The sequence below is a fragment of the Geotrypetes seraphini genome, chromosome 3 (assembly GCF_902459505.1).
Source record: "Geotrypetes seraphini chromosome 3, aGeoSer1.1, whole genome shotgun sequence".
Lineage (NCBI taxonomy): Eukaryota > Metazoa > Chordata > Amphibia > Gymnophiona > Dermophiidae > Geotrypetes > Geotrypetes seraphini.
Genome location: NC_047086.1, coordinates 174652429 through 174660901, shown reverse-complemented (window position 1 = coordinate 174660901; position 8473 = coordinate 174652429). Strand labels below are relative to the sequence as shown.

Here is an 8473-nt window from a genome sequence, read left to right as displayed (position 1 = left end):
AAGAGCTTACAATTTAGTCAAGACAGACAAGCTGGACAAGAAGGTGTATCTATCCACAGTGCTCAGGTGGGGGAATTAAAGAGATATTGGTGCTTGGAAGGTGGGTTGGAGTTTGGGATTGAAAGCAGCTTCAAACATGTGGGCTTTGGATTTGAATATTGCCTTGGGGCAAGTGCAAATGGGCAAAAATTGTTGCCTTGGTTGATCCTTTTGAGGACAACCTAAGATTTTTTTTATTTCTCATTCTGTGTCTATGGGAAAATTCTGCTTTGAGATATGACCGGAATGCCTGGTCCTTAAGATCTTTTTGGCAAGCGAGTGTTGAAACTTTAGCATGACAATAATCGTGTGCCAAGACAAGCTACAATAACATATGCTGCAATTGGGTCAGTAAAGTCTGTCTCCCAAAAGCATCTCCAAGAAAAGAAAATTTCAGCGTTTAAATTTTAACATATGACCTCATGGAGGGAAGCGCAATTAAAAACACTTTATTAAAGACAGAACTCTTAGAAGGAATCAAAAACAAAATATTTTCCTCAGGGCAACAAGCATCTGTCTTTTTTAACTTAATTTTTATTCAAGCATTTTGCATCCAGCATTCAAAGGCACTATAGCTTCATATGAGAACTTTTATCCAGAAAAATATCCATTCAGGATCCAAACCAAATTGCACTTTACTCTGTCTGAAGTTCCATTACTCACATCATCTGTATGCAATCTATCTATAGACTACATTTTGAATCAATGACCTTTTCCACACTCCAACTCACTGAAGAAAAATCTTTCATAGCCAAATGAAATACCGGATTAAAGGATTTGACGTGTGGATTTACAGAATTCATTTTCACATGTCACTTTTGGACTATCCATTGGAAAAAAAACCAGACTGCACATCATATCAGGAAGAAACAGGCCCTGAATGTCTGTTCAGTCACTTACAAAGTTAATTGTCAAATTTTTGATGCCAGATATAATTGGTTCAGAGGTGCTAACTGTGGTTTTCATAGTACTGTCCTCTGACACTTAGGTGCCTATGATATTCAAACCAGTATCCAGTTTACTACCTAGATAAAGTCAGGCTAGTCTTTGTATTGTCCTAACTTTATCCAGATAGTTGCCTGGTTAATGGACTGAGGGGTGTAGTTATAAATGTGGGCCACTGTTAAGACATGCTGCTCTCGCTTATTGGGCCATAAGATGGAGTGGTCTTATGCTATATTGATTCTGGGTCATACTTCGGAGCTGCAGGAAAAGGATCTCTTTATGGGCTAATGTAGATTTGTTTCCGTGGTGCTCCTACATGCTAAGCGTGGAATCCTGAGGCATTGGATGGACGACACTGTACCAGTTATAGGCCTCTGGTTGACCCAAATGAGGCAGATGGCACAGTGGCAGCTCCATGGCAAGAGGCGTGCCTCTTGTAGCTGCAAGACTCAATATTGAGACCTATGGACACTATGCTTAATGTTGTGAGTTAATTTAGTATTTTGCCTAATGGGGTGACTGGCCTTGGATCCGGAGGGGAGGAGATAGATAGTTGGAGGGGGGGAATGTTTTTGCACAGGTTTTGCTTGGGGGGGGGGTTGATAATATTAAAAATATTCTTGAGGGGGCTACTATTCTAGATAATATGTGATTGTGGATGTGTTACTGCCTCTGTTCTGTATGTCGTCTTGAAGAATAATAATAAAGATTATTTACACACACATTCACATAAAGACATATGCTGTTTTACCACAGGGTCCATTTTATGCAATGAGACCTTGTTACTTATAGTAGGAGCTCAGAGTAAAATGATCCATCTTATCAGTAGCCTACATTGATAAATATAGTTTTAATTTTGCTGGTAAAGGAGTAACTCCTGGCTCGTTCCAGATTCCGCCCTTGAAACACCAAAGCAGTCTGGCTAGATTTTCAGCGGTACCATTTGAGTAAGTGTTGCCGAAAATCCAGGTATATGACTTGGTGAGCAGGACTTCTCTGGATTGGAGTTCTGGACTTAATTCTAAATGGGCTACAAGGACCGGCGCAAGGTGTAGAAGTAGAAGGGACGCTGGGAAGCAGTGATCACAATATGATCCACTTCGACCTGGACACAGTGGCAAAACATCGATCCAGAATATCAGCCACGGCATTGAACTTCTGAAAAGGGAATTACGAAGGGATGAGACTCATGGTGGGGAAGAAGATTAAGAAGAGGTTAAGCACTGTAAAAACGCTAGAGCAAGCATGGTCCCTTTTTAAGGACATGGTCACCGAGGCACAAAATCTATATATACCGCGTATCACCAAAGGATCCAAGAGGAAAAAGAACAAAGAACCAGCGTGGCTCACTGTAGCGGTGAAGGAAGCGATCAGAGACAAAAAGACTTCGTTTAAGGAATGGAAAAGGTCAAAAACGGATGAAAACTGGAAAAAGCACAAACAATATCAAAGCAGGTGCCACAAGGCGGTAAGAAAGGTCAAAAGAGACTATGAGGAAAAAATAGCCAAAGAAGTGAAAAACTTCAAGGCATTCTTTTGATATATTAAGGGGAAACGACCCGCGAAGGAAGCGGTGGAGCCGTTGGATGACCATGGGATAAAGGGAGTGCTAAAGGAGGACAAAGCCATCGCCAACAAACTGAACACATTTTTTGCATCTGTATTTACCGAAGAGGATATGCACAACATACCGGAAGCCGACAGGCTATACGCAGGAAACGAGGACAGAAAACTGATAGGGTTGACGGTCAGTCTAGAAGAGATATGCATGCAGATTGATAGGCTCAAAAACGATAAATCCCTGGGACTGGATGGCATCCATCCAAGGGTAATCAAGGAACTGAAAGGGGAGGTTCTAAGCGGCTCACAGCATGGAGAACAATACATACATTTCAATAAAAATCATCTTGATAAAATACAGCAAAAGAGGCAGTACACACATTTCAATAAAATTGATCAAAATGGAAGTGCAGACCATGCAAGTAAAAATATGAGAATGAAATGCAAATATGGTTAAAATTAAGAGAAAAAACATTAAGATATCAGCCTGTTAAATAATTGAGTCTTTAGTAATTTCCTAAAATCTAAGTAAGAAGAAGATTCTAACATCATTTTTCCGAGCCATATATTCAATTTGACGGCCTAAAAAGAAAAAGTTTTCTCGAGAAACTTCTTATAACAGCAGGATTTTATGGAAGGATATGCAAATAGCTGCGCTCTCCGTGTGTTTTTATTAGAATGACTCCAAGAAAAATGAGGAAGTAGATAACCTGGTGACAGACCAAAAGCTACTTTGTAACAGATGCAGGCAGAGGAGTACCTAGGGTATGTGACACCCGGGGCCCATTGTTTTTTGACACCCCCCTCCCCAATGTAAAAAAATATTTTTAGTAATGTTCTACCCAGGTGCCAGCCATGAGGGGGTGTTCCTGGCCTAGGAGTCATGGTCTGGGAATTTCCCTTCTCACAGCCCAGTGCCAAGGCTTTGGATAGTCCCCGTGGCCCAGCATGTTCCCAGCCTTCTCTCCCTTTAAGAACATAAGAATTGCCGCTGCTGGGTCAGACCAGTTGTCCATCGTGTCCAGCAGTCCGCTTCCGCAGTGGCCCCGTGGCCAAAGACCAGTGCCCTAACCAAGACCAGCCCTACCTACGAACGTTCTAGTTCCACAGGAACTTCTGATTGGAGGGTGCGTGAATGGTGTCTGGGTTCTCCTTTGCCTGGTTGTGGTAGTTTGGATAAGGCGGTTGTTCAAGTAGACTGGGTTTCATTTATGGCTTTAAATAGTAGAATTTGAATAGTATTCTTGCTTGCATTGGGAGCGAGTGAGTCAAGGCATTATGTAGCTATAGTTTGGGTTTCTCTTTGCATGTGCTCACATGGATTGCATTTTTGAATAACATCCACGTCAGATGTAAATTTTTGACCTTTGCAGCTGCTCCTCTAACTTTCTTTTCTACTATTCTCCTCATGTTCTCATAGTTTCCTTTTTTAAAAGTTAAATTCTATTGTATTGGAATTCTTCTGTGTACTTACTGCAGAGATTATATCAAATCTGATCATGTTATAGTCACTGTTATCAAATGGCCTCAACACTATTACCTCCTGCACCAAATCATGTGCTCCACTAAGAACTAGGTTTAGAATTGTTTCAGCTCTTGTCAGTTCCTGAACCAGCTGCTCCATAAAGCAGCATCAAGAGTAAGCATTATCATAACAAATAGGCCTATACTTATGCTGTATGTTAAGAGATCAGTAGAGCCAGCCAGTTTGCAAAGTTTGAAAATGCTCACTCTTTTTTTTTAATGGTTTATTTCATTTATTAATTCAAATTTTAGTTCCAGACTTGTTCAGTTTAATCAGACTGCAAAGTTTATGTGGAATCTCTGTACAAGCAATGACTGAAACGATGAGCTGCAGTGTTCAAAGACCTCAGAAAAAACCCAGATTCAAACTAGATCACATAACAAAACAAAGACAAAAAGAGCCACACAATGTAAAACTGCAGTTCGGTTCAGTGGTTTCAAGTTTCATCTGTTTTCAAGCTTATTCAGATTGCCTCATTTTTGGTCGCCTCATCAAAATTCTCAACAAGATCTGGAACTTCATCATCATCACCATCCCCAGTAGCAAGTGGAGCTTTCCCATCCAATTGTTTGGGCAGTACTTCTGCCAGTCTCCTCAAGCTGGTCAGACTGTCAGCTCCGAGCTAGTTCATGATACTTGGCAGCATCTCCGTCGGTTGTTTTGTCTCTGCATGCCCTGTGATGGTGAATGGGTTGGCAGCCAGGGAAGCCTGCACTTTAGGATTGTTGAAGTGGATGACTATTCCCTGGTTGGTAAACATATTGACCTCTTCAATTCCAGAAATATTGTTGACACCCAATTTCTTTAAGGAGAACTGAAGTTTCTTGTCATCTGCTGTAGCTGTTCTGTGGACAACCTTCTTCTTTCTACGGGGAGAACCCTTGCCACCAATGCGTACGTGAGCCTGAAGTTTGGCCAATTTTTCTTGATTCATGATGGTTTCTTTCATCTTCCAATGGCAGGGAGAGACCGGAGAGCGAAGGGTTTAAAAACTGCAACCAAAAATGCTCATTCTTAATGCCTGCTTTTTTAGAGAATATATTTACCAGCTCTGTCTAAATTTAGGACTTGCTTTATCCTTTCTTCTAGGTTTACGTGGTGGTTGTTTAATAGTATATCTTGACTGTCTTCCCAATCTGAAGATCATCCAAGATGGTTTACAACAATAATGGCCTGCATTTTGCTGACCCCTGGTTTACAGAAATAATGGTCCACATTTTGCAGAACCCTGCTGGTGTTAACCCCAGAAAATCAATGCTGGGCCACATCCGGGCAGCGGCGTTGAATTTCAGAGTTTCTGGAGCCAGCTAATTTATGGACTACCGCCCCGGGCGCCTCCTACTTTCACTACACCACTGCCTAGTGCTGCACTTCTTTTGCTTTCATATTAACACACTGTAGCACATCAGTCTCTTTTAGTGATATGAAGATCTTACTGTACACTGTTTCCACATCTGTTCTCAATACAGAAAGACTACAGCATGTCTTGAACTTTCTCCAGTTATTCATGTTCTTAGGAGCAATATTGTTAGTTGTGGATACAGAGACAGGATCTTGTCAACTGCCAGAAAATGAGGACTGTTTAACAGTTTTGTGGTATGTTTTATTTGTTTTTTTAAGACTACAGGTCTTGTACATTAGAATATACTGTTAAAACAATGGAATTCAAAGTAAAAGTTCACGAGTTTACATTAACTTGTATTGATCCCGAGCTGGATAAGGATGAATGAATGGCATGCAAATCCCCCTAACCTACATCCCTGCCTTCTAAGCAGGACTTTTTTTCTGGTGACGTATGCTAGTGCTTGCTACTGGCCCTCTTTTCATAATCTATCTGCACAGATCTCCATCCCCATTCCAACTGTATTTTGAAGAACCCTGAGTTGCCTTTCTCTCATCACTCCCTTCTACCCTTCACGTGCAACCCAGCCACTCCTTCTATGCTACCAGCTTTCTTCCTGTTCTTAGTGGCCCTATGGTTCACTTATCAGTTTTTTTCATTTAGTTATGTAATGCTCTCAACAGAAAGCACTGTGTTGTTCAAACAATTAACAAGTGAACTGCATAGCTGTGAGGGAGAGGGAAAGAGCTGGCACAGTTTACAGCCTTCGGTCATCAAGGAGTCAAAAACACTTGTGGTATTTTCAGTAAACCTGTGGAATCTGTCAGGACCATTCCCATAATTTGTCATTTTTAATAAAGCTGCAGACCTGGAAGAGTAGGGATGCAGCTCAGTTGCACTAATATTAGCCTCTAGGGGGCAAACAATTTACAGGTCAATTTTCAACCATGGCAATCAGTGGTTTCTTTTGTTTGTAAATGCTAACTGCCATGGCTGAATTGAATCTGGATATTCAGAAAGTGTTTAGTTGTAAATATCTGAATTCAGCTGCAGCTGCTGGAGCAATCCTGATACTAGGATATCATAGAAACATGCTGGCAGATAGAGACCAAATGGCCCATCCAGTCTGCCCATCCATAGCATCCACTATCTCCTGCTCTCACTAAGAGATCCCACGTGCCTGTCCCACGCTTTCTTGAATTTGGAACTAAGACAAGAAATAGCGGGCACAATCCAGCATGTTTGCAACCTATCCTTGAAAACTGGAGAGGTACCAGAGGACTGGAAATTGGCGAATGTCACACCTATCTTCAAGAAGGGATCGAGGGGTGACCCCGGGAACTACAGGCCGGTGAGCCTGACTTCAATTATAGGGAAGATGGTGGAAGCTATGATCAAGGACAGTATTTGCGAGCACATCGAGGGAAATGGCCTACTGAGAACAAGCCAGCATGGATTCTGTAAGGGAAGGTCATGCTTAACGAACCTTCTGTACTTCTTTGAGGGAATAAGCAGTCGGGTGGACAATGGGGAACCTATAGACATCATTTACCTCGATTTTCAAAAGGCTTTCGACAAGGTGCCACATGAAAGGCTGCTTAGGAAGCTGTGGAACCACGGGGTGGGAGGGGATGTGCACAGATGGATCGAGCACTGGTTGTCGTAGACTGCAGAGGGTTGGAGTAAAGGGACAATATTCTGACTGGCGGGGAGTCACGAGCGGTGTGCCACAGGGATCGGTGCTGGGGCCGTTACTCTTCAACATATTTATCAATGACCTGGAAAAGGAGGCAAAGTGCGAGGTTATAAAATTTGCAGACGATACTAAACTGTGCGGCAGAGTTAGGTCCAGGGAGGAGTGTGAGGACCTACAAAGGGACCTGGACAAACTGGAAGACTGGGCAAACAAATGGCAAATGCGCTTTAACGTGGAAAAATGCAAGGTCATGCATATAGGGAAAAAGAACCCATTGTTCAACTACAAATTGGGGGGGGCATTGTTGGGAGACAGCAGTCTTGAGAGAGACTTGGGTGTGATGGTGGATGAATCACTGAAGCCATCTGCACAGTGCGCAGCAGCCTCGAAAAAAGCCAACAGGATGCTGGGCATCATAAAGAGGGGCATAACAACCAGGACACGGGAAGTCATCATGCCATTGTATCGAGCGATGGTGCGTCCGCATCTGGAATACTGCGTTCAATATTGGTCGCCGTACCTCAAGAAGGACATGGCGGTACTTGAGAGAGTCCAAAGGAGAGCAATGAAACTGGTAAGAGGGCTGGAACACTGCCCATACGCTGAGAGGTTGAATAGGCTGGGACTCTTCTCTCTGGAAAAAAGGAGGCTCAGGGGAGATATGATAGAGACCTTCAAGATCATGAGGGGCATAGAGAGGGTGGATAAGGACAGATTCTTCAGGCTGAAGGGGACAACAGGTACGAGGGGGCATTCGGAGAAACTGAAGGGAGATAGGTTCAAAACAAATGCAAGGAAGTTTTTTTTCACGCAAAGGGTCGTGGACACTTGGAATGCGCTACCGGAGGAAGTGATCAGGCAGAGTACGGTACAGGGATTCAAACAGGGATTGGACGAATTCCTGAGGGATAAAGGGATCGTGGGATACTGAGGGAGGAGCTGGGATGTAACACAAGTATAGAAAGCTAACCAGGTAATAAGTATAGAAACACAACCAGGTCATGCATGCGCAAGACCAGAGGGTTAGGACTTCGATGGGAAGATAGGACTTCAATGAGAAACCAAGGTGGCAAGGGAGCCCCTTCTGGTGATTCAGACAGGTTGTGACCTGTTTGGGCCGCCGCGGGAGCGGACTGCCGGGCAGGATGGACCTATGGTCTGACCCGGCGGAGGCACTGCTTATGTTCTTATGTTCTTATTTTTTTCTCCACCAGCTCTACCGGGAGACTATTCTATGCATTTACCACCCTTTCTGTAAAAAAAGTATTTCCTTAGATTACTCCTGAGCCTATCACCTCATAACTTCATCCTATGCCCTCTCATTCCAGAGCTTCAATTCAAATGAAAGATACTCAACTCATGCGCT

The 8473-nt window shown here is 43.0% G+C and overlaps 1 pseudogene; it reads right to left on the bottom strand.

Annotated features, from left to right (window-relative positions):
• Window positions 1-4532: 4532 nt before the first annotated feature.
• Window positions 4533-5053, bottom strand: LOC117357803 (annotated as a pseudogene).
• Window positions 5054-8473: the final 3420 nt, after the last annotated feature.